Source organism: Rhinopithecus bieti, unplaced genomic scaffold (genome assembly GCF_001698545.2).
Source record: "Rhinopithecus bieti isolate Rb0 unplaced genomic scaffold, ASM169854v2 scaffold_72306, whole genome shotgun sequence".
Lineage (NCBI taxonomy): Eukaryota > Metazoa > Chordata > Mammalia > Primates > Cercopithecidae > Rhinopithecus > Rhinopithecus bieti.
In genome coordinates this window covers 153,032-169,735 of record NW_016827147.1, presented here as the reverse complement: position 1 = coordinate 169,735, position 16,704 = coordinate 153,032, and positions in this window count along the sequence as shown.

Sequence of the window (16,704 nt, the reverse complement as noted above, 5' to 3'; positions counted from 1 at the left end):
AAAAAAAAAAAAAAAAAAAAAAAAAAAAAAAAAAAAAAAAAAAAGGCCTACATAGCATGATCTCATTTTAAAAAATCACTGATAAAATAAGTTCCTGTGATGAGGAATGGAGGTCTCCAGCTGACAGAAAGCAAAGAACTGAGGCTTGCTGACAACTATGAGCGTGATCCTAGGAACTGATTCTCAACCTCAGCCAAGCCTTGAGACTACTGCAGCTCTGGCCGGCAGCCTGATGGCAACCTCCTGAGACAGCTCTGAGAAGAGACTTTCTAGGTTCAAGTCCTGGTATACCACTTACCAGTTCTGTGACCTTAGGAAAGATATTTAACCTCTCTGTCTTCTCAGTTTTCTTATCTGTGAAATTGAAATAATAATAACACAAATGTCATAGGGTTGTTGGGAATCATTTAATTCTTTTACTCTGTTATTTTTTACAGACTAGTTCTCTTTCTGTCACCCAGGCTGGAGTGCAATGATATGATCACAGCTCACCACAGCCTTGACCTCCAGGCTCAGGGTTCAAGCAATTTTCCCACCTCAGCCTCCTGAATACCTGGAATTACAGGTGCACATCACTACACCTGGCTGATTTTTTTTTTTTTTTTTTTTGATACAGACAATGTCTTGCTATGCTTCCCAGGATGGAAATAATTTAATTCATGTGAAGCACTTACATTGGCATCTGGAATATTATAAATGCTCATAAATATTATCTTGTATAAGTGAATGGTCCTAGATGTGGTGGCTCATACCTGTAATCCCAACACTTTAGGAGGCTGAAACAGGGGAATCATTTGAGACGAAGAGTTTCAGACCAGCCTAAGCATATAATGAGACTCTGTCTCCACAAAAAATTATCCTGGCATGGGGGTGTGCACCTGTGGTCACAGCTTAGGCAAGAGGATCCCTTGAACCCAGGAATTTGAGGCAGCAATGAACCATGGGTCACACCACTTTGGTCCAGCCTGGATGACAGAGCAAAACCCTGTCTCAAAAATAAATAAAGAAATGGCTTCAAGGTGTTGCATTAGTCATCTATTGCTGCATAACAAATTTCCCCAAAATTTTACAGTTTTAAAACAACAAGCATTTGTTTTCTCACATTTTCTGAAGATTGAGTATCTGAGAGGGTAGATCTGGCTCAGGATTTCAGGAGGAAGGTTGGAGCCAAGCTGTCTGATGAGGCTATAGTCATCACAAGGCTTGACAGGAACTGAATCCCCTTCCAAGTGCATGCACGTGACTGTCAGCAGGCCTCAGTTCCCAGCTGGCTGTTGGCAGAAGGCTTCCACTCCTCACCACCTGGGCTTCTCCATAGGCTGCCTGAGTGTCCTTGCAGCACGACAGCTGGCGTCCCCCACAGCCAGTGAGGAGTGTGAGTGTGCCTGAGCAAATGAGCAGGAGAACATGCAAACAGAAGCTTTGGTCTCTCCTAACTCAATCTCAGAAGTGGCACGCCATCACTTTTGCCACATGATATTGGTCACGCAGAGCAACTCTTGTCAATATGGGAGGAAACTCCGCAGGGATGTGGCTACCAGGAGGTGGGGATTTGGAGAAGCCGTCATGGAGGCTGGCTTCTACTGTCATGGAACTGGGACTGAAGAGTGAAATTTCACTACAGAGATAATTTTTTTTTTTTTTGAGAAAGGATCTCACTACATTGGTCAGGCTAGTCTCCAACTCCTGGGCTCAAGTGATCCTCCTGCCTCAGCCTCCCAAAGTGCTGGGATTATAAGCGTGAGCCAGAGCCACCACACCCAAAGAGGAATTTTGAAAGTCAAAGATAAATCTAGAGATGAACACTATGCTTAGGAAATTGCAGACTGTCTGTCACCAGAGCTGTTTGAGCAGCCTGGGCATCTCTTGGCCTTGCTGAGGAAAAGGATACTCAAGCACAAGGGTGATTGGACTTGAACCTTCAGATCCCTTCCAAGCCTGGGCTTCTATGACTTTTTCTTTCATGTGGTCAACTCTAATCATAACTAGGTAGTAAGCCTCTTGAAAACCTAAATCTTTGTGTCCACCCAAGTATTCCAAACAAAGAATGATCTCTATAAATTTTTTTATTATACTTTAAGTTCTGCGGTACATGAGCAGAACGTGCAGTTTTATTACATAGATATATATGTGCCATGGTGGTTTGCTACACCCATCAACCCATCACCTACGTTAGGTATTTCTCCTAATGTTATCCCTTCCCAGCCTCCCAATCCCTGACAGACCCCAGTTTGTGATGTTCCCCTCCATGTGCCCATATGTTCTCATTGTTCAACTCCCACTTATGAGTGAGAACATGTGCTGTTTTGTTTTCTATTCCTGTGTTAGTTTGCTGAAAGTGATGGTTTCCAGTTTCATCCATGTCCCTACAAAGCACATGAACTCATCCTTTTTCATGGCAGCATAGTATTCCATGGTGTATATGTGCCACATTTTCTTTATCCAGTCTACTATTGATGGACATTTGGGTTGGTTCCAAGTCTTTGCTATTGTGAATGGTGCTGCAATAAACATATGTGTGCATGTGTCTTTATGGAAGTAGGATTTATAATCCTTTGGGTATATACCCAGTAATGGGATTGCTAGGTCAAATGGTATTTCTAGTTCTAGATCCTTGAGAAATCACCACACTTTCTTCCACAATGGTTGAACTAATTTACACTCCCACCAACAATGTAAAAACATCCCTATTTCTCCACATCCTCTCCAGCATCTGTTGTTTCCTGACTTTTTAATGATTGCCCTTCTAACTGGTGTCAGATGGTATCTCACTGTGGTTTTGATTTGCATTTCTCTGATGACCATTTTTTCATATGTCTGTTGGCTGCATAAATGTCTTCTTTTGAGAAGTGTCTGTTCATATCCTTTGCCCACTTTTTGATGTGGTTGTTTGGTTTTTTTTTCTTGTAAATTTCTTTAAGTTCCTTGTAGATTCTGGATATTAGCCCTTTGTCCAATGGATAGATTGCAAAAATTTTCTCCCATTCTGTAGGTTGCCTGTTCACTCTGAAGACAGTTTCTAAAGAGCAGAAGCTCTTTAGTTTAACTGGATTCCATTTGTCAATTGTGGTTTTTGTTGCCATTGCTTTTGGTGTTTTAGACATGAAGTCTTTGCCCATGCCTATGTCCTGAATGGTATTGCCCAGGTTTTCTTCTAGGACTTTTATGGTCCTAGGACTTATGTTTAAGTCTTTGATTCATCTTGAGTTGATTTTTGTATGAGGTGTAAGGAAGGGGTCCAGGTTCAGTTTTCTGCATATGGCTAGTCAGTTTTCCCAACACCATTTATTAAATAGGCAATCTTTTCCTTATTGTTTGTTTGTGTCAGGTTTGTCAAAGATCAGATGGTTGTAGATGTGTGGTGGTATTTCTGAGGCCTCTGTTTGGTTCCATTGGTCTATATATCTGTTTTGGTACCAGTACTATGCTGTTTTGGTATAGTTTAAGGAAAATTTATAGCACTAAATGCCCACAAGAGAAAGAAGGAAAGATCTAAAATTAACACCCTAACATTAAAATTAAAAGAACTGGAGAAGTAACAGCAAACAAATTCAAAATCTAGCAGAAGACAAGAAATAACTAAGATCAGAGCAAAACTGAAAGAATTAGAGACATGAAAAAACCCTCAAAAAATCAATGAATCCAGGAGCTGGTTTTTTGAAAAGATCAACAAAGTAGATAGACCACTAGCCAGACTAATGAAGAAAAGAGGGAAGAATCAAATAGATGCAATAAAAAATGATATAGGGGAGATCACCACTGATCCCACAGAAATGCAAACTACCATCAGAGAATACTATAAACACCTCTATGCAAATCAACTAGAAAATCTAGAAGAAATGGATAAATTCCTGGACACATACACCCTCCCAAGTCTAAACCAGGAAGAAGTCGAATCACTGAATAAACCAATAACAAGTTCTGAAATTAAGGCAGCAATTAATAGCCTACCAACCAAAAAAAGTCCAGGACCAGACGGACTCACAGCTGAATTCTACCAGAAGTACAAAGAGGAGCTGGTACCATTCCTTCTGAAACTATTCCAAAGAATAGAAAAAGAGGGAATCCTCCCTAACTCATTTTATGAGGCTAGCATTATCCTGATACCAAAACCTCGCAGTGAGACAACAACAAAAAAAGAAAATTTCAGGCCAATATCCCTGATGAACATTGATGTGAAAATCCTCAATAAAATACTGGCAAACCAAATCCAGCAGCACATCAAAAAGCTTATCCACCATGATCAAGTGTGCTTCATCCCTGGGGTGCAAAGCTGATTCAACATACACAAATCAATAAACATAATCCATCACATAAACAGAACCAATGACAAAAACCACATGATTATCTCAATAGATGCAGAAAAGGCCTTCAACAAAATTCAACACCCCTTCACGCTAAAAACTCTCAATAAACTAGGTATCGATGGAACTTATCTCAAAATAATAGGAGCTATTTATGACAAACCCACAGCCAATATCATACTGAATGGGCAAAAACTGGAAGCATTCCCTTTGAAAACTGGCAGAAGACAACCATGCCCTCTCTCACCACTCCTATTCAACACAGTATTGGAAGTTCTGGCAAGGGCTATCAGGCAAGAGAAAGAAATAAAGGGTATTCAAATAGGAAGAGAGGAAGTCAAATTGTCTCTGTTTGCAGATGACATGATTGTATATTTAGAAAATCCCATCGTCTCAGCCAAAATCTCCTTAAGCTGATGAGCAACTTCAGCAAAGTCTCAGGATACAAAATCCGTGTACAAAAATCACAAGCATTCCTATAAACCAATAACAGACAAACAGAGAGCCAAATCATGAGTGAACACCCATTCACAATTGCTACAAAGAGGATAAAATACCTAGGAATACGACTTACAAGGGATGTGAAGGACCTCTTCAAGGAGAACTGCAAACCACTGCTCAAGGAAATAAGAGAGAACACAAACAAATGGAAAAACATTCCATGCTCACAGATAGGAAGAATCAATATCCTGAAAATGGACATACTGCCCAAAGTAATTTATAGATTCAATGTTATCCCCATCAAGCTACCACTGACTTTCTTCACAGAATTGGAAAAACTACTGTAAACTTCGTATGGAACCAAAAAAGAGCCCACATTGCCAAGACAATCCTGGGCAAGAAGAACAAAGCTGGAGGCATCATGCTACCTGACTTCAATCTATAAATTTTTATTAATTGTCTGTAGCCCATATGATATATAGATATATTTAGATATCTATAGATAAAGATATCTAGATAGATAGATATTTTTTAATTGAGAGGGAGTATCGCTCTGTCATCCAGGCTGGAATGCAGTGGTGAGATCTCAGATCACTGCAACCTCTGCCTCCCAGGTGATCCTCTCGCGTCAGCCTCCTGAGTAGCTGGGACTACAGGTACACGTCACCACACCTAGCTAATTTTTGTATTTTTGGTAGAGATAGGGTTTCACCATGTTGGCCAGGCTGGTCTTGAACTCCTGACCTCAAGTGATCCTCCCACCTCAACGTCCCAAAGTGCTCGGATTATAGGAGCTAGCTACCACACCCAGCCCTCATATGACATTAACACTATTATCAGACTTGCTGGGCACAGTGGCTGACACTTGTAATCCCAGCAATTTGGGAGGTTGAGACAAGAGGATCGCTTGAGTCTAGGAGTTTGAGAATGGCTTGGGCAACATGGAAAGACCCCATCTCTAAAAATAAGTTAATAATATTTAAATTTTAGAAGTTTAAAAAACTATTATGAGGCTGTATCTGTATGCTTATTTATTTTTAAATATATTTATATCTATGCTTTTTTAATCAAGTTCTTTGACTATGCCATAATAAGTTATTTATATTTATTTCTGTTTCATTTCTTCAGGGGATGTTCCCTCCATTTCATAAACTTTTTAAAGGCCTAAGATAACTATTAACTCGTGCAATTTCAAGTAAAACATCTTGAAAGGATAATGTGCAGTTACTAGGTGATAGAGAAATAAATATGAAAAAGAGGACCAAATCATCCAAATTATTTAAGAGGATAATGGAAACAAAAAGAAACTAAATAAATACCGGTGGCATGTCAGCAGTTAGACATTTTTAAACTTTCCATCACTGCAGTCTAGATTCCAGTTTCATAGTAGATTTTTTCTTTTACAAAAAAAAAAAAAAAAATGCATTTTTATTCCTGTGCCTCAAATTCAACCACTGTAACCTCCAATCAGAATATAATTCTGAGGAAAGAAGCTACCAAAGAGATAGTTATTCTAGATCTTCCAAGAAGCAGAGGCCAAGACAGGACTAAATGGGCAAGGATTTTATTAGGTGTAATATTTATGTAAAAAAAATAAAGAGAGTGATGGGAAAGACTAGGAAAGCCACTGAAGAGGGTTGAGAGAAAGTGTCTCAGAGTGCTATGCAGGCTATCAGGGAGTCCTTGAGTCAAAGTCAACTGAGAAAGGAGTTCCCTGTCTGTCAGAAAAGATCAGCTTTAGCATCTTCACCACACTCAGACAGCTGATGAGGAGCTGCTCATGGGTGGTGTAGCTGCTGTGCAAACTCAAAGATGGATTTCAAAGCTCGGACCCTGGGGCCCCGATCACCTGTGTTCCCCACAGTAGGTTTGCAAGACACAATTCTCATGGATGCCATAGATATTAAGTGTTAAATGCAATTATTATTTTAAAAAATAACATTGAATATCTAGACAAACTATTTTCAAATGAACATTTTAACAAGTAAAATCAGTTCTGCACTTTTATTTGAAGAATTTTGCATAGTTTTCACAAACATTTCAAAACTGATTTCTAACTTAAATAGATCAACATTTCCTAACTATTTACTGAAACGTACTCTGGCTTTCCTTGCTGCAATGTTTAAGATAAACAAGGTTTTAAAAGTTAACAGGGAAAACAATCTTGGTTCTTGTCTGATTTGTAGATTCTATGCATTTTCACAACCTATGCAAGATACTTCTCATATATCCACAATTTCCACACAATTCTTTCTCTCCAGGGAAATAGCTTTTCTTCCTGGAACACCATCAATTGCACCTTTGACCATACTTTTCTCTCCAACTGTTAGTCTATGACCAATTTCCTTTCTGCAACACTTTGGAAAACCCTGCTGTGGACTGAAATTGGAGGTCACAGTTTCCTTCCAAACATTAGTCTTGGAATGTGGGACACAGCCCTACTGCCCAAGAGAAGACTATGGTCAAGCTGAAGCCAACTGTGAAAGCTCTCAAGACCTAATTATCTTCATCCTATTATCAACTTGTTTGGTGTCCAAATTTGTCAGGGGTCATTTAGTTTCAGGAATACCACAGGATGTTTAGATCCAGAATTTGTTCCTCCATTATGTGAAGTATTCTTTCTGAAATGCTATCTCATGTTTTCTTTGTTTTGTTCAAGACATTGGCTCTTGGTTTATTTACTTCAATTTCTAAATACATGTTGGGTACCTTAATGAAGTAGTAAATTTCTGAGAGAAAAGAGCTCTCAGGTTATTAAAATTGCATCGATTGTCTCTATGTGTTGGGCCTTTTAAAATGTTGATTATATAATCACTTGCTAGGAAAATAGCTTAGATAAGGAGTCAAATAAAATTCAGAATTTAAAAGCATTCACAGGTTGGGGCCATGGCTCACGCCTATAATCCCAACACGTTCGGAGGCCAAAGCAGGAGGATCACTTGTGTCCAGGAGTTTGAGACCAGCCTGGGAAATATAGCGAGACCCTATCTCTACAAAAAATTTAAAATTAGCTGGGCTTGGTGGTGTATGCCTATAGTCCCAGCTACTCAGGAGGTTGAGGTGGGAGGATTGTTTGAGCCCAGGAGGTCAAGGTTGCAGTGAGCCATGGTTGCACCACTGCACTCCAACCTGGGTGACAAAGCAAGACCCTGTCTCAAATAAATAAATAAATAAATAAATAAATAAATAANCAGCCAAAATCTCCTTAAGCTGATGAGCAACTTCAGCAAAGTCTCAGGATACAAAATCCGTGTACAAAAATCACAAGCATTCCTATAAACCAATAACAGACAAACAGAGAGCCAAATCATGAGTGAACACCCATTCACAATTGCTACAAAGAGGATAAAATACCTAGGAATACGACTTACAAGGGATGTGAAGGACCTCTTCAAGGAGAACTGCAAACCACTGCTCAAGGAAATAAGAGAGAACACAAACAAATGGAAAAACATTCCATGCTCACAGATAGGAAGAATCAATATCCTGAAAATGGACATACTGCCCAAAGTAATTTATAGATTCAATGTTATCCCCATCAAGCTACCACTGACTTTCTTCACAGAATTGGAAAACTACTGTAAACTTCGTATGGAACCAAAAAAGAGCCCACATTGCCAAGACAATCCTGGGCAAGAAGAACAAAGCTGGAGGCATCATGCTACCTGACTTCAATCTATAAATTTTATTAATTGTCTGTAGCCCATATGATATATAGATATATTTAGATATCTATAGATAAAGATATCTAGATAGATAGATATTTTTTAATTGAGAGGGAGTATCGCTCTGTCATCCAGGCTGGAATGCAGTGGTGAGATCTCAGATCACTGCAACCTCTGCCTCCCAGGTGATCCTCTCGCGTCAGCCTCCTGAGTAGCTGGGACTACAGGTACACGTCACCACACCTAGCTAATTTTGTATTTTGGTAGAGATAGGGTTTCACCATGTTGGCCAGGCTGGTCTTGAACTCCTGACCTCAAGTGATCCTCCCACCTCAACGTCCCAAAGTGCTCGGATTATAGGAGCTAGCTACCACACCCAGCCCTCATATGACATTAACACTATTATCAGACTTGCTGGGCACAGTGGCTGACACTTGTAATCCCAGCAATTTGGGAGGTTGAGACAAGAGGATCGCTTGAGTCTAGGAGTTTGAGAATGGCTTGGGCAACATGGAAAGACCCCATCTCTAAAATAAGTTAATAATATTTAAATTTTAGAAGTTTAAAAAACTATTATGAGGCTGTATCTGTATGCTTATTTATTTTAAATATATTTATATCTATGCTTTTTTAATCAAGTTCTTTGACTATGCCATAATAAGTTATTTATATTTATTTCTGTTTCATTTCTTCAGGGGATGTTCCCTCCATTTCATAAACTTTTTAAAGGCCTAAGATAACTATTAACTCGTGCAATTTCAAGTAAAACATCTTGAAAGGATAATGTGCAGTTACTAGGTGATAGAGAAATAAATATGAAAAAGAGGACCAAATCATCCAAAATATTTAAGAGGATAATGGAAACAAAAAGAAACTAAATAAATACCGGTGGCATGTCAGCAGTTAGACATTTTTAAACTTTCCATCACTGCAGTCTAGATTCCAGTTTCATAGTAGATTTTTTCTTTTACAAAAAAAAAAAAAAAAAAATGCATTTTTATTCCTGTGCCTCAAATTCAACCACTGTAACCTCCAATCAGAATATAATTCTGAGGAAAGAAGCTACCAAAGAGATAGTTATTCTAGATCTTCCAAGAAGCAGAGGCCAAGACAGGACTAAATGGGCAAGGATTTTATTAGGTGTAATATTTATGTAAAAAAAATAAAGAGAGTGATGGGAAAGACTAGGAAAGCCACTGAAGAGGGTTGAGAGAAAGTGTCTCAGAGTGCTATGCAGGCTATCAGGGAGTCCTTGAGTCAAAGTCAACTGAGAAAGGAGTTCCCTGTCTGTCAGAAAAAGATCAGCTTTAGCATCTTCACCACACTCAGACAGCTGATGAGGAGCTGCTCATGGGTGGTGTAGCTGCTGTGCAAACTCAAAGATGGATTTCAAAGCTCGGACCCTGGGGCCCCCGATCACCTGTGTTCCCCACAGTAGGTTTGCAAGACACAATTCTCATGGATGCCATAGATATTAAGTGTTAAATGCAATTATTATTTTAAAAAATAACATTGAATATCTAGACAAACTATTTTCAAATGAACATTTTAACAAGTAAAAATCAGTTCTGCACTTTTATTTGAAGAATTTTTGCATAGTTTTCACAAACATTTCAAAACTGATTTCTAACTTAAATAGATCAACATTTCCTAACTATTTACTGAAACGTACTCTGGCTTTCCTTGCTGCAATGTTTAAGATAAACAAGGTTTTAAAAAGTTAACAGGGAAAACAATCTTGGTTCTTGTCTGATTTGTAGATTCTATGCATTTTCACAACCTATGCAAGATACTTCTCATATATCCACAATTTCCACACAATTCTTTCTCTCCAGGGAAATAGCTTTTTCTTCCTGGAACACCATCAATTGCACCTTTGACCATACTTTTCTCTCCAACTGTTAGTCTATGACCAATTTCCTTTCTGCAACACTTTGGAAAACCCTGCTGTGGACTGAAATTGGAGGTCACAGTTTCCTTCCAAACATTAGTCTTGGAATGTGGGACACAGCCCTACTGCCCAAGAGAAGACTATGGTCAAGCTGAAGCCAACTGTGAAAGCTCTCAAGACCTAATTATCTTCATCCTATTATCAACTTGTTTGGTGTCCAAATTTGTCAGGGGTCATTTAGTTTCAGGAATACCACAGGATGTTTAGATCCAGAATTTGTTCCTCCATTATGTGAAGTATTCTTTCTGAAATGCTATCTCATGTTTTCTTTGTTTTGTTCAAGACATTGGCTCTTGGTTTATTTACTTCAATTTCTAAATACATGTTGGGTACCTTAATGAAGTAGTAAATTTCTGAGAGAAAAAGAGCTCTCAGGTTATTAAAATTGCATCGATTGTCTCTATGTGTTGGGCCTTTTAAAATGTTGATTATATAATCACTTGCTAGGAAAATAGCTTAGATAAGGAGTCAAATAAAATTCAGAATTTAAAAGCATTCACAGGTTGGGGGCCATGGCTCACGCCTATAATCCCAACACGTTCGGAGGCCAAAGCAGGAGGATCACTTGTGTCCAGGAGTTTGAGACCAGCCTGGGAAATATAGCGAGACCCTATCTCTACAAAAAATTTAAAAATTAGCTGGGCTTGGTGGTGTATGCCTATAGTCCCAGCTACTCAGGAGGTTGAGGTGGGAGGATTGTTTGAGCCCAGGAGGTCAAGGTTGCAGTGAGCCATGGTTGCACCACTGCACTCCAACCTGGGTGACAAAGCAAGACCCTGTCTCAAATAAATAAATAAATAAATAAATAAATAAATAAATAGAATTTAAAAATAAAAGTATTCAGGGGCTGGAAACAGTGGCTTATGCCTGTAATCCCAGTATTTTGAGAGGCTGAAGTGGGAGGATCACTTGAGCTCAGCAGTTTGAGACCAGCCTGGGCAACATGGTAAAACCTCATCTCTATAAACAATACAAAATAAAATTAGCCAGGCGTGGTGTCACGAGCCTGGAGTCCCAGCTACTCAGGAGGCTACAGTGGGAGGATCACTTGAGCCCAGGATGGGGAGGATGCAGTGAGCCTAGATTGCCCCACTGCACTCCAGCCTGGGTGACAGCGCCAAACCCTGTTTCAAAAAAAAAAGTATTCACTAGTTCAATATGTGTATTGTCATTTTTGTCACCCTTGATCCCAGCCATTATCAACAGTTCTACAACTTTAATGTGCATAAATCAGGGTCTGGGCACATTGCTTCATGCCTATAATCCCAGTTATTTGGCAGGCTAAGGTGGGAGGATTGCTTGAGCCCAGGAGTTCAAGACCAGCCTGGGCAACATAGTGAGAACCCATTTCTAAAAACAATAATAATAATAATTCATTTTAATGTAAAATAACCCAGGGAGCTAGTTAAAATGGAAATTCTAAGCCTGGGCAACATAGGGAGACCTCATTTCTACAAAAATAAATAAATAAATAAATAAATAAATAAATAAATAGCCAGGCATAGTGGCGTGCACCTATGGCTCTAGTAACTAGGATGGCTGAGAGGCAGGAGGATGGCTTGAGTCCAGTAGGTCAAGGCTGTAGTGATCTGTGATTGCACCGCTGCACTCCAGCCTGGGCAACAGAGCAAGACCCTGTCTCAAAAAAAAAAAAAAAAAGAAAAAATTTGAGAACACTGTTCTCAAAATATCAGCCTGGGAAAGCCAAACATCTTCATTTTTCACAAGCACCCAATGAACTGAAAGTTCCACCCCTCTCATCACATGGTTGGTTCCCCCGGCAACAGCCCACATCCTGAGGTTCTTGAGGAATCTCCAAGATCTGCCTCATTAGAACAATAAAAAAGAGCCTGTCACCCAGGAAATTTCAAGGGATTTAAGAGCTCTGTGTCAGAAACTGGGGTCAGAGACCGAATACTATTAGAACGAATATTAGAACAAAAAATACTTATAGCATCCCCATCTGTGAGGGTTTTAGGAACTCTATGCCAGGAACTGAGGGCAGGGACCAATATATCTATATCTATAAATATATCTATACAGATGCTCCTCAACTAGAGCTATATCTATCTATATCTGTACATATAGACAGATATAGATATAGTCATATATAGTTGAGAAGCATATCTACATATCTGTCCCCAGTTCCTGGCAACAAATACATAGATATAGCTATTCATATCAATAGATATAGATAGATAGCAGATATAGATATAGATTGATATAGATAGATACAGATATAAATATAGATAGAGATAGCTAGATAAAATCTATCTATTGATATAGATAGCAAATACAGATATAGATAGATACAGAGAGATAGCAGATATAGATATATATAGCTATAGATATGCAGATAGATATTTCTTCTTATATCACTGTATCACACATGACTAATACAACTGTGCAAATGTGAAGCTTACATACATATTATTAAATTCCACAGTAATTTCAATTATTTTGACCTTAGACCAACAAAAGTTTGGAGAGACATTATTTTATCACTGACATTGTTTAGACTTGGTGGTGTATGGTGGTATTAAAAAGGAGACCCACTTTGTAGGCAGTTCGTTATTGTTTTTAAATTATCTACAGGCATTGCTCTTCTTTCTTACCTGCACCCACAGGTGACTGCTCCCACTGCCCCACCGTCTGTAAGCCCCTGGCTGGTTCCTCTTTGGGAATGACTCAGCTAAAGAAAATTGCCTTGCCCAAGGTCATGCCTAAGCTCATGTCTAAGGACCAATATACAGAAGGTATAAAGGCCCAGCTCTTTGACTTCAGTCACTCTGAAGGTCATCACAACTCCAGAGCTCCTTGCGGGGTGGGCTGAGGCCTTCTTTGAGTCTGCATCAGAGCTCAAGTTCTTCCTCTGCCCAATCTTACTTCCACTCCTTTCCACAGGTGTTAATTCCAAGACCCTCCCTAATAAACATCCTACACACTAAAATTAAAGTTAAAAATTAACTAAAAATCCTGTTTCCTGAGGAACTCAACCGGTAATACCAATTTCTCAGTTTTATGAAGAATTCAGTAAAACCTGATAGTTAGAATCTACATTTCTTTGATTATTAGAAAGTTTCAATTTTGCTCCTGACATTTTTCGGCCACTTATACTCCTGTTTGTGAATTGTCTCTTTTTTGTCCATTTTTCTTTTGGGTTACTCTCCCCTTCACCCTCACAATAAAACTATCTGCCCTTTGTCAATTTTTCTTTCTTTTATTAATGTGCTTTTTATAAATTAAAGATATTAACTCTTTGCCATATTCAGTCCTGCCCAAAGGAATACTCCCTTCTTAGCAGATGGTTCAGTCTATGGGACTCAAAAATAAATGTTGTCAGTCTTGTATTTCAGTTTTGTTTATGGTGATTTTTAAACATATAGATATTTTAAATATTTATGTAGAAATTTTTCCATTTTCTCCCTTTATTGTTTCTGCCTTTTGCATATACCCAGAAAAGCCTTCTATATCGGACACATGATGACATTGAAATGCACTGTGTGATCAATCTCTGTTCTCTTGATTCAATTTTCTCATTTTCTACTCACCACACATGTGAGATCGCCAAAGCAAGTTACATCTTAGGGTTCAGGAGACATTAGACTGGATCTCATTGCTTTAGCAGTAGAGTGGAGTGGGAAAGTGATGACCTCATTCTCCCCACATAAATTCCACTCACCCAAATCTTATAACCTCCTATGTTTGCTGACTTTGCAATTCACCACTCTTTTCACTGATACCTGTATCTAAGATCCTGTATTGTGTACTATTCAGTAGTCTGCCATCTCATGGTGGAAATAGAGAAGTAGAAGTTTTTCCCCAGAAGAATAATCCCATTTCAGAATAGAGCTCTAAGGTAAATTGAATAGTTAACTCATATTTGGACAAAATTATGTACCATGTATAAATCAATTTTAAAATAAAACATAAATGAATCATAAACCTGGAATTGTAATATCTTTGTTTTATCCCCAGTTCTGCCATTATTGATTTGTGATGTCTGTTTTTTTTTTTTTTTTTAATTCTTACACCATTTTGGAAGTTAGCCTTAACGAAGAATTTATGACCAAGTCCTCAAAAGCAATTGCAACAGAAGCAAAAGTTTACAAGTGGGGCCTAATTAAAGATCTTCTGTACAACAAAAGAAACTATCAATAGAGTAAACAGACAGCCTACAGAATGAGAGAAAATATTTACAAACTGTGCATCCAACAAAAGTCTAGTATCTACAATCTGTAAGGAACTAAACAAATCAACAAGTGAAAAATAAGTAACCCCATTAAAAAGTGGGCAAAAGACACGAACAGGTACTTCTCCAAAGAAGACGTATAAGTAGCCAACAAATATAAGAAAAGAATGCTCATGATCACTAATCATCAGATAAATGAAAATCAAAACCACAATGAGATACTATCTCACACCAGTCAGAATGGCTACTATTAAAAGCAAACAAAATAACAGATGTTAGTAAGGCTTCAGAGGAAAAAAAAAATACACTGTTTATACACTGTTGATGAGAATGTAAATTAGTTCAGCCACTTAGGAAAATAATTTGGAGATTTCTCAAAGAACTTAAAACAGAACTACCATTCAACCCAGCAATCCCATCACTGGGTATATACCGGAAAGAAAATAAATTGGTTTACCAAAAAGACACATGGACTCACATATTTATCACAGCACTATTCACAAGAGCAAAGACATTGAATCAACCTAGGTGGGCATCAGCCCTGGGCAACATAGGTGCCCATCAAAGGTGGGTTAAATAAAGAAAATGTTGTACATATATACACCACGGAACACTATGCAGCCATAAAAATAATGAAATCATGTCCTCTGCAACAGTATGGATGCAGCTGGAGTTCATTATCCTAAGCAACTTAACATAGGAACAGAAAACCAAATACTGCATGTTCCATTTGTAAGAGGAAGCTGAACATGGAGTACACATGGACATAAAGATGGGAACAATAGACACTGGAGACTGCTAGAGCAGAAAGAGAGGGAGGAGGGCATGGGCTGAAAAACTACCTATCAGGTATTATGCTCACTGCTTGAGTGACAGGATCATCTGTACCCCAAACCTCAACATCATGCAATATACCTATGTAGCAAACCTGCACACGTACCCCCGAATCTAAAATAAAAGTTGAAATTATTTTTTAAAAAGATTTGAGAAAGAAAAAAAAGAGAAAGGAATATTATTTGGCAATAAAAAGGAGTAAAGTACTTGTATGCTACAACATGGATGAATCTTGAAATGTTGCTAAGCAAAAGAAGCCAAACACAAAAAAAACACAAATTATATTGTTCCGTTTGTATGAAATGTCCAGAATAGGTAAATCTATAAAGACAGTATATTAGCGACTGTGTAGAGGTGGGGGAAAGTAGGAGGGAGACAATGGGAAATGAGCAGTAATGGGCATGAAATTTCTCTTTTCAGTGACAAAAATGCTCTAAACTTAAATTTTGAGAATGATTGCACAATTCTGAATATAAGAAACTGAATTGCACACTTTAAATGGTTGGCTTTTATGGCATTGAATCATATTTCAATAAAGATGTTTACAATGTTTTAATTTAATTTAATTTAACATTTAAAAACACTTTCTTAATCTTTCAGAAAGTTGAGTTTCTCTTTCTTTAAAGTAAGAAGGCTGTTTTTGTTGTCCAAAGTTCTCCGTTATTGCCAATATGTTCTATTATTCTATTCCATGTGATCTTTGGAGAACTCTTACATCAAGAAATTTATTTTCCAGAAAATAAAAAGGTCATTTCAAAAAAAGAAAACCTATATATTGCAGAAATAGAACCAATAGATTGGTTTCATGGGAACATGTTTTGCTTTGCTAGGAAACAGATATTTCTACTACTTGAAGATATCTGAAAATTTAATGATCAGTCTCAAACAGTCATGAGTTCTTCCCGATTTCTGCAGGTGATATGACATTGTATCAAATGACACTGAGGTCTCTTCGTACACTAAGATTACAAGGTTTGTTAGTATAAAACCTTTTCTGATTACTAATCTTTCTTTTGTGACATTTTTGTAGCCTTATAAGAATTTAAAATAATGGCCTTTCTGAGTATAATTCACTTTTCTCAGTTCATTATTTCTCATGAAAATAGTATTCTCAACATAATAATGCCATTTCCAATTCCAGCTGGTGAATTTTCCATCATTAGTTTATGTAATTACCATACGAGTTATTGCTGTAGTAAGACAGCTCCTGGGATCATTGCCATCAAAATACAAAAAAAAAAAAAAAAAAAAAAAAAAAAAAAAAAAAAAAAAAAAAAAAAAAAACAAAAACTAAAAAAAATTATTTTTTATTAAAAA